This window comes from Bubalus kerabau, chromosome 5, assembly GCF_029407905.1.
Source record: "Bubalus kerabau isolate K-KA32 ecotype Philippines breed swamp buffalo chromosome 5, PCC_UOA_SB_1v2, whole genome shotgun sequence".
Taxonomy (NCBI): Eukaryota; Metazoa; Chordata; class Mammalia; order Artiodactyla; family Bovidae; genus Bubalus; species Bubalus kerabau.
Genome location: NC_073628.1, coordinates 108,683,932 through 108,698,834, shown reverse-complemented (window position 1 = coordinate 108,698,834; position 14,903 = coordinate 108,683,932). Strand labels below are relative to the sequence as shown.

General features: G+C 41.6%; 1 non-coding gene across 1 annotated transcript; it reads right to left on the bottom strand.

Annotated features, from left to right (window-relative positions):
* Window positions 1–13,784: 13,784 nt before the first annotated feature.
* On the bottom strand, window positions 13,785–13,857 carry TRNAK-CUU (transfer RNA lysine (anticodon CUU)). Its single transcript has one exon. It is a non-coding gene; the product is annotated as a tRNA-Lys (tRNA).
* Between the last annotated feature and the right edge of the window lie 1,046 nt (window positions 13,858–14,903).

The following is a 14,903-nucleotide window of genomic DNA, read 5'->3' as shown; positions in this document are numbered from 1 at the left end:
ACTTTTCTTCTGCACGTTTTTGTCGTAAAATCTGTGATTCTTCACCTCTTGAAGATAACTGAGGTTATCAGCAGATTGCAGAGCATGAACCTCTGTGTTGTTTTCTCAGGAATGGTGAAAGACCCCACATTTGCCAAACACTTTCAGTGGCCTCAGTAAGGTGGCTGAACCACAGCCATAGACTTCAAGGAAGTGCATCTGTCTAAGAAAAAACCAAAATGTCAGCCTTAGGGACTTCCCTGATGGTCCAGTAGTTAAAACTCTGCCCTTCCACTGCAGGGGCGCAGATTTGATCCCTAGTCAGGGATCTCCTGTATGCCATGAGGCATGGCCAAAAAAAAATAGTCTTGGCCTGATTCATGCTATCCTCTATTCAACCAAACCAGCTATGGAATTAAAGTTAAGTAATGCATTGATTACCAGTAAAGTGATTGATGGTGAAGGAACAGAGTGAAAGAGCCAGCTTAAAACTCAGCATCCAAAAAATGAAGATCATGGCATCCGGCCCCATTGTTCATGGCAAACAGAAAGGGAGGAGGTGGAAATAGTGGCAGATTTCCTCTTCTTGGGCTCTAAAATCACTATAGATGGTGACTGCAGCCATGAAATCAGAAGTTTGCTTCTTGGCAGGAAAGCTATGATAAACCTAGACAGTGTGTTGTAAAGCAGAGACACTACTCTGCCAACAAAGGTCTGTATAGTCAAAGGCTATGGTCTTCCCCAGTGGCTCAGATGGTAAAGTGTCTGCCCGCAATTCGGGAGACCTGGGTTCCATCCCTGGGTCAGGAAGATCCACCCTTCCAGACAGACAGGGTGCTGCAGTCCATGGGGTAGCAAAAAGTTGGACATGACTGGGTGACTGAAAAACAACAAAAGTGATTGTTAACTAAAAATGACATTAGTGAGTGGGTAGAAAGATCACCCCACAAAAAGATATCACAAGGAAGGCAATAATAAACAAAAGAAATAATTGGAAACAAATATTTAGAGAGAATCAATAAAACCAAAAATTAGTTCTTTAAAAAATGTATAACATTGACAAACTTCTGTGATTTGGAAAAAAAAAAAGAGAGAGAGAGAGAGAATTCACAAATAACCAATATCTGGAATCAAAAGGAAATGATACACTGGGAATTTCCTGGCAGTCCAGCAGTTAGGACTCCATGCTCTTCTCTGCTGAGGGCCTGGGCTTAATTCCTGGTCTGTGATCCCACAAGCTTCAGGCCACATTGCCTCCCAAAAGGGTACCCTATCAGTGTCACAGACATTAAACAGAAAATAAGATATGATACACAAAAGTATGGCAATAAATTTGAATATTTACACAAAATGGACAAATTCTTAATAAAAGAATAGCAAAATTGACTTAAAGGGACCATACGTCCAGTTATAAAATAAATAGGTCTTCCCTGGTGACTTAGATGGTTAAGAATCTGCCTGCAATGCAGGAGACCTGGGTTCCATCCCTGGGTTGGGAAGATCCCATGGAGGAGGGCATGGCAACCCATTCCAGTATTCTTGCCTGGAGATCTCCATGGACAGAGGATCCTAGCGGGCTACAGTCCATGGGGTCATAAAGAGTCGGACACGATTGAGTGACTAAGCACATAAAATAAAAAAGTCACAGGAATGTAATGTAGAGCACAGGAGATATGTGTGCTCAGCCTTTCAGTCATATCAGCCTCTTTGTGACCCCCTGGACTGTAGCCCACCAGACTCCTCTGTCCATGGAATTTTCCAGGCAGGAATACTGGAGTGGGTTGCTTTTCCTCCTCCAAGGGATCTTCCCGACCCAGGGATTAAACCCACGTCCCCTGCATCTCCTGCACTGGCAGAAGGATTCTTTTACTGAGCCTCCTGGGAAGCCCACAGGGGATATAGTCAACATTGTATTTGTTATAGAGGGTATAATCTATAAAAATACAAATCAATTTGTTGCACACCTGAAACTAACATAATATTGTAAGTCAACTATAGTTCAGTAGATTTATTGTAAAAGAACAGGAAATACAGCACCTGAAAGTTTCTACAACCATTGAAGAAACTGAATTGGGGGTAAGAATTTTTTCCATTAAAAATTCCAGACTCATAGTTCTAATGAAGTGGATGAACCTAGAGCCTATTATGCAGAGTGAAGAAAGTCAGAAAGAGAAAGACAAATATCATATATTAACACATATATATGGAATCTAGAAAGATAGTAACAATGACCCTACTTGCAGGGCAGCAAAGGAGACGCAGACATAGAGAACAGACTTTTGGACACAGTGAGGAAAGAAGAGAGTGGGACAACTTCAGAAAATAGCACTGAAACATATACCTTACCATATGTAAAACAGATACCCAGTAAGGAGTTTGATATATGATGCAGGGAGCCCAAAGCCAGTGCTCTGTGACAACCCAGAGGCATGCGATGAGGAAGCAGGTGAGAGGGAGGTTCAAGGTGGGCCACATATGTATACCCGTGGCCGATTCATGTTGATGTATTGCAGAAGCCAATATTATAAAGTAATTATCCTCTAATTAAAATAGTTTTGAAAAGGAAAAAAAAATTCCTGACTCGGCTCTCCTGGTGACCTTCACCAAACTCTCATACAAGACATTATTCTAATCTCACACACATTCTTTCAAAGAAAAGAGAATTTGCCAACCCTATTTTGTGAGGCTAGCATAACTTCAATACTAAACCCAAAGAAGACAGACAAGAAAGAAAGAAAATAAGCCAGTCAATCTATTCTTGAACCTGAAGACAAAAATTCTATTAAAAATCATTAACAAACCAAAACAAGCATTCTATTTAAAATGGATAAAAGAACCAAGTAGAGTTTATTTTTTTATACCAGGAATGTTAATTTGGGTTATCCTTTAAAAAATTAATGAATGCATTCACAACATCAGAAAGTAAAGGAGAAACATCAAATATTGGTTCAATAAATGCAAAAAAGCATTTGATAAAACTGAATACATATTAATGACAAAATTCAGAAAACTAAAAACCTACAGAAAAGGCATTAATAGTGAAATGGTGAAAAGTCTTCGTTTGCTATCAGGGACAAGACAAAGATCCCTGCTCTAATCATTACTACTCAACATTGTAAAGGAGTCCAGAAATACACAGTAAGGCAATAAAAAGAAACATACAGTGAGTTAGGAAAATATAAATAGGAAACAGAGGAAGAATAACCCTCTGGTATTGGATTGAGAGCCTAATGGTGAATTCATATGAAAATAACATAAATGCTAATTGTATCATATGTGTTTGTTTATCAATATTTATTTTTGTCATTGTTCAGTCTCTCAGTCGTGTCCAACTCTTGGACACCAGGCTTCCCTGTCCATCACCATCCCCCAGAGCTTGCTCAAACTCATGTCCGTTGAGTTGGTGATGCCATCCAACCATTTCATCCTCTGTTGTCCCCTTCTCCTCCTGCCCTCAATCTTTCCCAGCATCCAGGTCTTTTCTAATGAGTCAGCTCTTCGCATAAGGTGGCCAAAATACTGTGGCTTCAACTTCTGTTTCAGTCCTCCCAATAAATATTCAGGACTGATTTCCTTTAGGATCGTCTGGTTTGATCCAAGGACTCTTAAGAGTCTTCTCCAGCAACACACTTCCAAAGCATCAATTCTTTGGCACTCAGCCTTCTTTATGGTCCAACTCTCACATCCATACATGACTACTGAAAAAAACATAGCTTTGACTAGATGGATCTTTGCTGGCAAAGTAATGTCTCTGCTTTTTAATATGCTGTCCAGGTTGGTCGTAGCTTTTCTTTCAAGGAGCAAGCGTGTTTTAATTTCATGGCTGCAATCACCATCTGCAGATATTTTGGAGCCCAAGAAAATAAAATCTGTCACTATTGCCATTGTTTCCCCATCTATTTGCCATGAAGTGATGGAATCAGATGCCATGGTCTTAGTTTTTTGAATGCTGAGTTTTAAGCCAGCTTTTTCACTCTCCTCTTTCACTTTCGTCAAGAGACTCTTTAGTTCCTCTTCACTTTCTGCCATAAGGGTGGTGTCATCTGCATATCTGAGGTTATTGATAGTTCTCCCAGCAGTCTTGATTCCAGCTTGTGCTTCATCTAGCCCAATATTTTGCATGATGTACTCTGCATATAAATTAAATAAGCAGAATGATAATATATTGCCTTGTCATACTCCTTTCCCAATTTTGAACCAGTCTGTCATTTCATATCCAGTTATAACTGTTGCTTCTTGACCTGTATACAGGTTTTTCAGGAGGTAAGTAAGGTGGTCTGTTATTTCCATCTCTTTAAGAAGTTTCCACAGTTTGTTGTGATCCACACAGTCAAAAGTTTTAGTGTAGTCAGTGAAGCAGAAGTAGATGTTTTTCTGGAATTCTCTTGCTTTTCCTATGATCCAACAGATATTGGCAGCTTGATATATATATATATAATTATATATTTAAATCGGGCTTCCCTGGTGGCTCAGTGGTAAAGAATCTGCCTGCTAATGCAGGAGTTGTGGGTTCAATCCTTGAGTCGGGAAGTTTTCCTGGAGAAGGAAATGGCAAGCTACTCCAGTATTCTTGCTTGGGAAATCCCATTGACAGAGGAGCCTGGTGGGCTACAGTTCATGGGGTCGCAGAGTCATGACTTAGCGACTGAGTACACACACATACATTTATATGAATGTCAAATTGTAAAATAAAAAGAGTCCTGGCTATCTAGCCTTGTGGTTTCCTTCAAGGAGGACTTTAACCACACAAATTTGGGGGTTAATTTTTTTTTTCAGTTTTTGAAAGATTTTGTTTTTAGAACAGCTTCACGTCACAGCAAAACTGAGCAGAAGTACAGGGATTCCTCATATAGCACCTGTCCTCATGCATGCATAGCCTTTCCCCTTTATCAGCGTCCAGAGGGACACAGTTGTTAAAACTGATGAACCCACCCAGGCACGTCATAGGTCCATAGTTATGTTATGATTCACTCTTGGTATTGAATCTTCTGTGGGCTTGGAAAAATGTACAACGGTATGTGTTTGTTGTTGTTTAGTTGCTCAATCGTGTCCGACTCTTTGTAACCCCATAGGCTGTAGCCCACCAGGCTTCCGTGTCTGTGGGATCTCTCAGGCAAGAATACTGGAGTGGGTTATCATTTCCTTCTCCAAATGACACATATCCACCATTGTAATATCATACAGAGTAGCTTCACTGCCTAAAAATCCTCTGAGCTCTCCCTAGTCATCTGTGCCTCCTAAACACTGTCAATCACTGATCATTTTACTGTCTTTTCATAGTTTTGCACTTTACAAGCATACTTGGGGATTGATATTTTTTTAGATTGCCTTTGTCTTTAAGATCTTTTTGTTGTTCAGTCGCTCAGTTGCATCCAACTCTTTGCGACCCCGTGGACTGCAGCATGTCAGGCTTCCCTGTCCTTTACCATCTCTAGCCAAAACAAATCACTATGTGTAAAATTCAAGAGTAATAAAAATAAGTTTCTGTCTTAGAAATGATAATGAAATCAGAAACTTCTAGTGTTGAAAGAGACTTTATAGTTTGTCTCGTTGATAAGGAAATCTTTTCTGTTTGTAAGTGCAGCTGGGGGTGGCAGGCTTGGAAGACCTGCTTCCTCCACACTGGAAATAACATAAGGGCATGATGTCAAACAAAGAGGAATGACCCACTTAGGGTGACTGATCTGGGCTGATTCAACGTAATTGCATGTTTACTAAATGGTATCCTAGCACCAGCTAGTGGCAAGAATTAATGAAAACATTAATTGCCAGGGAAAATAGAAAGACATTTGTCAAAAGGAAATCTAACAGTTTCTCAACCATTTTTAGGTGCCTTTTATAGTACATAGAAAGGGAAAAAGTGGAAACAGTGACAGATTTTATCTTCTTGGGCTCCAAAATAACTGCAGATGGTGACTGCAGCCATGAAATTCAAAGATGCTTGCTCCTTGGAAGGAAAGCTATGACAAGTCTAGACAGCACATTAAAAAGCAGAGACATCTCTTGCTGATAAAGGTCCATATAGTCAAAGCTTTGGTTTTTCCAGTAGTTATGTACAGCTGTGAGAGTTGGACCATAAAGAATTGATGCTTTGGAAGTCTGGTGCTGGAGAAGACTCTTGAGAGTCCCTTGGACAACAGGAAGATCCAACTAGTCAATCCTAAAGGAAATCAACCCTTAAGATTCATTGGAAGGACTGATGCTTAAGCTCTAATACTTTGGCCACTGGCTGCAAAGAGCCGACTCATTGGAAAAGACCCTAATGCTGGGAATGATTGAGGACAGGAAAAAAAAGGGGTGACAGAGGATGAGATGGTTGGATAGCATCAGCAACTCAATGGACATGAGTTTGAGCAAACTCCAAGACATATTGAAGGACAGGGAAGCCTAGCATGCTGCAGTCCATGGAGTTGCAAAGAGTCAGACACAACCTAGTGAATTAACATAGTAAAACATAGTACATGATTTTTATCCTCTCAACTAAATAACACAAACATCTTTATTTTAAATGCTGAAGAGTGCTATTTAGCTAAAAATGGATGAGCAACTTACACAGCAGGGTTGTCAGAACTCCTGGAGCAAAGCCAGGATAGGAGTGGCTAAGGAAGGCAATGAAAAACCTTTGTATTTGGAAAAAAAAAAAAAAAAAAAACAAAAAACTACCCTTGAATATGTACAGCTGCAGGGAGCATGTAAGTACACACCAGTGTCTTGGTATCTCACCCTGAAGGATATTCTAGCTGTCCTTGAGAGCAATTATTAACCATTGGAACCCAGCCCATGTATCACATCCAACACCCTGTGATGGAAAATCTAGAATTTCAAATAGACTCACCAATCACATTCTGAGCCAGCTCTGACATTGTCTTGCAGGGTCTAAATAGACAGAGAATTAAGGGCTTCAATGGCAAAGTTAACATTGGTAACTAGCCTGCTTGGCCACTGTCATAAAGCTTACTTCTGTGACTCAGTCATGTCCAACTCTTTGTGATCCCATGGACTATAGCCCGCTAGGCTTCTCTGTCCACGGAATTTTGCAAGCAATAATACTGGAGCAGGTTGCCATTCCCTGATCCAGGGCATCTTCTGGACCCGGGGATCGAACCTGCATCTCCTATGTCTTCTGCATCGGCAGGCAGGTTCTTTACCACTAGTCCCACATGGGAAACCTGTTTACACACCCAGAAAATCTGTGGAGTCTAAATACATGTAGTATTAGTTCATGATGGTCATGAGGAAGGATTAAACTGGATGCAGTGCTCATACAGTTGGACACAACTGAGCAACTAACACTTTCACTTTCACTAACGCGCATCTTCTGTGACTATAAAGGAAAGGACCGGAAAACACACTTTTGTTATCCAAAGGAGGTTCATGTCAAACTAAAATCCCAGAAATAAGAATTACCTTTGTAAAAGTTAAAACACAGTTCAAAAGATTGTTACTGAAGAATAAAACTTACTGGTAAAGGCTTTTGTTCTGTAGTGGTCCTAGGATCTAACACATATTTCAAAAAAGATACACAAACCTACTGTGTAATTTGTTTATACAGAGAAATTATGTATGTGTGTACGTGTGTGTGTGTGTGTGTGTGTATTAGTCACTCAGTCACATCTGATTCTTTGATTCCATAGAATTCTTGCCTGGAGAATCCCCAAGGACAGAGGAGTCACAAAGAGTCAGATATGACTGAGCGACTAAGGACACACACACACATGGACTGTAGCCCGCTGAGCTCCTCTGTCCAAGGAATTCTCCAAAGAGTACTGGAGTAGGTAGCCATTCCCTTCACCAGAGATCTTCCCCACCCAGGGATTCTACCTGGGTCTCCCACATTGCAGGCAGATTTTTTACCATCTGAGCCACCAGGGAAGCCCAATGTGTATATATATATGAATATATTTATAAAATCCAAACACACAATGGAGTTCCTATGGGTGTGCTTTTGCCTTCTGAAAGATAATTGGCTCAATGCATATAACAATACTGAAAGGTTGTTGCTGAGCTGTGAAAGATGCCGGGATTCTTGGCCTCTAGAGGAGAGGAATTCAATCCAGGTCCAGCGACGAGGCTTGATCGCTCAGAGCTTTAGTATAATAAAGTTTTATTAAAGTATGTCTGGGGAGGCCTTACAAATAGCTGTGAAAAGAAGAGAAGTGAAAAGCAAAGGAGAAAAGGAAAGATATAAGCATCTGAATGCAGAGTTCCAAAGAATAGCAAGAAGAGATAAGAAAGCTTTCTTCAGCGATCAATGCAAAGAAATAGAGGAAAACAACAGAATGGGAAAGACTAGAGACCTCTTCAAGAAAATTAGAGATACCAAGGGGACATTTCATGCAAAGATAGGCTCGATAAAGGACAGAAATGGTATGGACCTAACAGAAGCAGAAGATATTAAGAAGAGGTGGCAAGAATACACATAAGAACTGTACAAAAAAGATCTTGACGACCCAGATAATCACGATGGTGTGATCACTCACCTAGAGCCAGACATCCTGGAATGTGAAGTCAAGTGGGCCTTAGAAAGCATCACTACGAATAAAGCTAGTGGAGGTGATGGAATTCCATTTGAGCTCTTTCAAATCCTGAAAGATGATGCTGTGAAAGTGCTGCACTCAATATGCCAGCAAATTTGGAAAACTCAGCAGTGGCCACAGGACTGGAAAAGGTCAGTTTTCATTCTGATCCCAAAGAAAGGCAATGCCAAAGAATGCTCAAACCACTGCACAATTGCACTCATCTCACATGCTAGTAAAGAAATGCTCAAAATTCTTCAAGCCAGGCTTCAGCAATATGTGAACCGTGAACTTCCTGATGTTCAAGCTGGTTTTAGAAAAGGCAGAGGAACCAGAGATCAAATTGCCAACATCCGCCGGATCATGGAAAAAGCAAGAGAGTTCCAGAAAAACATCTATTTCTGCTTTATTGACTATGCCAAAGCCTTTGACTGTGTGGATCACAATAAACTGTGGAAAATTCTGAAAGAGATGGGAATACCAGATCACTTGACCTTCCTCTTGAGAAATCTTTATACAGGTCAGGAAGCAACAGTTAGAACTGGACATGGAACAACAGACTGGTTCCAAATAGGAAAAGGAGTACGTCAAGGCTGTATATTGTCACCCTGCTTATTTAACTTCTATGCAGAGTACATCATGAGAAACGCTGGGCTGGAAGAAACACAAACTGGAATCAAGACTGCCAGGAAAAATAACAATAACCTCAGATATGCAGATGACACCACCCTTATGGCAGAAAGTGAAGAGGAACTAAAAAGCTTCTTGATGAAAGTCAAAGTGGAGAGTGAAAAAGTTGGCTTAAAGCTCAACATTCAGAAAACGAAGATCATGGCATCCGGTCCCATCACTTCATGGGAAATAGATGGGGAAACAGTGGAAACAGTATCACACTTTATTTTTTTGGGCTCCAAAATCACTGCAGTTGGTGACTGCAGCCATGAAATTAAAAGACGCTTACTCCTTGGAAGGAAAATTATGACCAACCTAGCTAGCATATTCAAAAGCAGAGACAAAGGTCCATCTAGTTAAGGCTATGGTTTTTCCTGTGGTCATGTATGGATGTGAGAGTTGGACTGTGAAGAAGGCTGAGCACCGAAGAATTGATGTTTTTGAACTGTGGTGTTGGAGAAGACTCTTAAGAGTCCCTTGGACTGCAAGGAGATCTAACCAGTCCATTCTGAAGGAGATCAGCCCAGGGATTTCTTTGGAGGGAATGATGCTGAAGCTGAAACTCCAATACTTTGGCCACCTCATGCGAAGAGTTGACTCATTGGAAAAGACTCTGATGCTGGGAGGGATTAGGGGCAAGAGGTGAAGGGGACAATAAAGGATGAGATGGCTGGATGGCATCACTGACTCGATGGGCGTGAGTCTGAGTGAACTCCGGGAGTTGGTGATGGACAGGGAGGCCTGGCGTGCTGCGATTCATGGGGTCGCAAAGAGTCAGACACGACTGAGCGACTGAACTGAACTGACTGAACTGAAAGTATAAAAGAGATAGATAAACATCGGAAGGGGGCAGAAAGAGTGCCCCCCTGCTAGTCTTTAGCTGGATGTTTTATGTCTGTTCAGTTCAGTTCAGTTCAGTTCAGTCGCTCAGTCGTGTCCGAATCTTTGCGACCCCATGAATCGCAGCACGCCAGGCCTCCCTGTCCATCACCAACTCCCGGAGTTCACTCAGACTCACGTCCATTGAGTCAGTGATGCCATCCAGCCGTCTGTTAGAAAGCTATTAATCAGATAAGAGAGATACCTCAGGCTGAGGGAGTTTCACCAGGCCCCTCTCCCACAACACACATTTTTGTGATAGGATGGCATGAGGTGTGTCCTCCCCCATCGACAAAACAATTGATATGAATACTGGTTTGTCGAGTTATTATCAGCCCAAGGTTAGAGAAAATAAAAAAAGTTAGTCTTACGTGGAACCATTTTGAAGAAAGGCAAATTCCAAAGCAAATATATAGTTTCATTAACATAACTTAAGAAAAACATTTCCATGAGAAAAACGCATTGGCTAGCTCAAGGTTTGAGAAAAGTTAAGCTCAGCTGGAACAAGGTGTCATCATGGCAACACAGAATTTTAGGAGAAACCTCCTTTTAATTTTGTATAAAGAAGGAAAAAATTCTGACACTTGTAGTGTGTTTCCTCCCGCCACTTAAGGGAGAGATAAAAAATGTCTGATACTTGCAGCCTATTTCCTCCATTTGGAAACCCCTGGCCTTCCTGCCTGTTACCTTCTCAATATTTTTTTATTGCTGTATAATTGCTATACAGTGTTGTTAGTTTCTGCTATACAGCCATGTGAATCAGCTTTATGTGTACATATATCCCCTCCCTCTGGAGCCTTCCTCCCACCCCTCTCAGTTCAGTTCAGTCGCTCAGTCGTGTCTGACTCTTTGCAACCCCATGAACCGCAGCATGCCAGGCCTCCCTGTCCATCACCAACTCCTGGAGTTCACTCAAACGTCCATCGAGTGGGTGATGCCATTCAGCCATCTCATCCTCTGTTGTCCCCTTCTCCTCCTGCCCCCAATCCCTCCCAGCATCAGAGCCTTTTCCAATGAGTCAACTCTTCACATGAGCTGGCCAAAGTACTAGAGTTTCAGCTTTAGCATCATTTCTTCCAAAGAACACCCAGGGCTGATCTCCTTCAGAATGGACTGGTTGGATCTCCTTGCAGTCCAAGGGACTCTCAAGAGTCTTCTCCAACACCACAGTTCAAAAGCATCAATTCTTTGGCGCCCACTCCTCTAGGTCATCACAAAACACTGAGTTGAACTCCCTGTGCTACACAACAGCTTCCTGCTGCTAAGTTGCTTCAGTCCTGTCCGACTCTGTGCGACCCCATAGACGGCAGCCCACCAGGCTCCCCCGCCCCTGGGATTCTCCAGGCAAGAACACTGGAGTGGGTTGCCATTTCCTTCTCCAATGCATGAAAGTGAAAAGTGAAAGTGAAGTCGCTCAGTCGTGTCCGACTCTTAGCGACCCCATGGACTGCAGCCTACCAGGCCCCTCCATCCATGGGATTTTCCAGGCAAGAGTACTGGAGTGGGGTGCCATTGCCTTCTCCCAACAGCTTCCTACTAGCTATTTTAAACACAGTAGTGTTTATGTATCAATCCTACTCTCCTAATTCATCTCACCCTCCCCGCCCTTTCCTGTGTCCACATATCCATTTTCTACATCTGTGTCTATTCTCGCCCTGCAAATAGGCTCATCTGAACCATCTTTCTAGATTCCATACATATGTGTTAATATATGATAATTTGTTTTCCTCTTTCTGACTTACTTCACTCTGTGTGACAGACTATAGGTTCATCCATTTCAGTACAAATGACCCAATTCCTTTCCTTTTTATGGCTGAGTAATATTCCATGGTAGATCTGTACCACATCTTCTTTATCCATTTCTCTTTTGATGGACATCTAGGTTGCTTCCACGTCCTGATTATTGTAAACTGTGCTGCAATGAACACTGAGGTGTGTGCATCTTTTTGAATTATGCTTTTCCCAGGGCATATGCTTTTTAGACAATGTCCTTTAATGTGGCTTATAGGACTTTCAGATGTTAAAGACTCCCTTCTTGTTGAGTTCCATTGTGATGGTAAGCTCTTCTGGAGCTCAACTGCTACTCACAGGTGGAAAAGAAGCTCATAGACTCTGCATCTCCAAGAGTCAGGCAGCCTGCATACCTCCCTCAAGACCAAAATAGGAGAATCACTAAACACAGTCACAGCCAAGCCCAGCTCTCCCTCCAGTTAGAGTCTTGCATTGTTGCTGCCTCCACACCTACCTCAGCCCCAGGGCCTAGGACTCCCAGTTCACTGAGTCTACAGTCAGTAGGACCACTGTTCCCATGACATTCATACCTCCTATCACTCACTGGTTCATCTGTTTTTTCAACATATGCTTATTTAAAATCACTATATGTTAATATACAGTATTTGTTTTTCTCTTTTTGACTTCCTTCACTCTGTATGACAGACTCTTGGCCCATCCACATCTCTACAAATTATCCAATAGTTCATTCCTTTTTTATGGCTGAGTAATATTCCGTGGTATATATGTATGACATCTTCTTAATCCATTCATCTGTATATATATGTACCACCTGAACTTTCCAGGTGGCACTAGTGGTAAAGAACCTGCTTGCCAGGGCAGGAGACATAAGAGACATGGGTTCGGTCCCTGGGGTTGGAAAGATTCCCTGGAAAAGCAAATAGAAACCCACTCCAGTATTCATGCCTGGAAAATCCCATGGACAGACAAGCCTGGCAAACTACAGTCCATGGTATCACAAGAGTCAGACAGCTGGAATGACTCAAGACGGATATGTACCACATCTTTATCTATTCATCTGTATCGTATATTAAGGCGTATAAGTGGAATCTAGAAAAATGGTACAGCTGAACCTATTTCCAGGGCAGGAATAGACATGCAAACGTAGAGAAAGGACATGTGGATACAGAGGGGAAGGAGGGTGGGATGAACTGGAAGATTAGGATCAACATACACTAACTACAGTGTGTAAAATAGCTAGCTAGTAGGAAGCTGCTGCATCACACAGGAAACTCAGCTCGGTACTCTGTGATGACCTAGGTGGGTGGAACTGGGGGATAGGGAAGTGGGGGAGAGGTCCAAGAGGGAGACCATACATGTGTGTATATATACATATATATGTAGCTGATTCAGTTCATTGTATAGCCAAAAAGAACACCAACTATACTCCAATTTTTTAAAATAATAATACATATTAATAATATATTATATATAATATAAATATATTATATATATATATAGCTGATTCAGTTCATTGTACAGCTGAAAAGAACACAACATTGTAAAGCAACTATACTCCAATGAAAAAATAATAAATAAATAAAACCACTATATGGTGAATGCTGACCTTTCAGAGATAAAACCCTCAGAACTGTCCTTACTGGCTTCACAGTTTAGCAGCAAGAAAGACACATCAACTGACAAATAATACACCGTGAAGGGAAATGGTCTTTAATTTCTAAATCACACTAGCACCAGAGTAAGAGATTTACACGATGACCTCGTTTAATTCTTGCACAAAAATGGCGTGAATACCAATACCATCTTCATTTTACACGCGCAGAACAAAAAGAGGCTCCAGAAGGATGACTGATTTGCCACAGCTGATAAAGTTAGAAGTGGTAGAGATAAGATAGGATGTCATCAGACTCCAGAGTCTGTTCTAATGCTTCTCTAACAGGCAACTTTTTTTTTTTTTTTTGGCCCAGAGGCATGCAAGCATCTTAGTTCCCCAACCAGGGATTGAACCTGGGCCCTCAGCAATAAGAGTTCTGAGTCCTAACCACTGGACTTCCAGGGAATTCCCTCTAACAGGAATTTAAAAAAAAATAAATTTAAAAACTTTTCTCATCCTCTAACCCAAAATAGATTTATGTATTATTCCCCATTGACATATATTAGCCTGGAATCATAAATAGCTATTTTATACTTTGGTTTATAATTCAAATACTTCTGACTAAGCACACACACAAGTTTACAATAACGGAGTTAGTTCATTTCTTTCCATTGGTCCCCAAAATTGATGAAACTATCAGTCTTATAATATCACACTCACTATATTCTACATTTTGCTTTTGTTGAACATTTCCGGAAAAGTGCAAACAGCATTCCATTGCCACAACATGAAAGTTTAAACTAGTTGTTTTGGAGAAAAATGAGACCAGAAGAACATGTCCCTCTATGACATCTGCAGAGTTGCTCAGCCTCAGCACTATGGGTGTTTGGGGCTGCATGCTTCCCAATCATAGGGGCCATCTTGTCATCATGGAATGTTTAGCATTGTCCTTAGCCCTACACACTAGTTGCCTGTTGGATATGGATGTGTGTGTGTGCTCAGTTGAATCCTATTCTTGGCAACCCCATGGACTGTATCCCATCAGGCTCCTCTGTCCGTGGAATTCTCCAGGCAAGAACACCGGAGTGGGTTGCCATTTCCTCCTTCTCCAGGGGATCTTCCCAACCCAGGAATTGAACCTGCATCTCTTATGTCTGCTGCATTGGCAGGTGGATTCTTTACCAACCAGTCTCCTGGAAAGCCCCACTAGATGCCTATATCACCCACCAAGTTGTGACAACCAGAATGTCTCCACACATTGTCAAACATGCCCATTTGACTAAATCACCCCCCAGTTGAAAACCACTGTTAATAATAATGACAACCTGAGAGCTTTCTAAGTGTGCAGCATTGCTGCAGAAAGGAGACACCAAAGTCTTAAAGTAAATAATCGTTTACCATGTCAGCTGATCTGCTTTGACTCCCTGGGTGGGACTAAACTGGACAAGTCTGGACAAAGGCTACCTCCCAGGACCAACAGAGGTGGTGCTTGGGTAATTTGAAAAGTGATT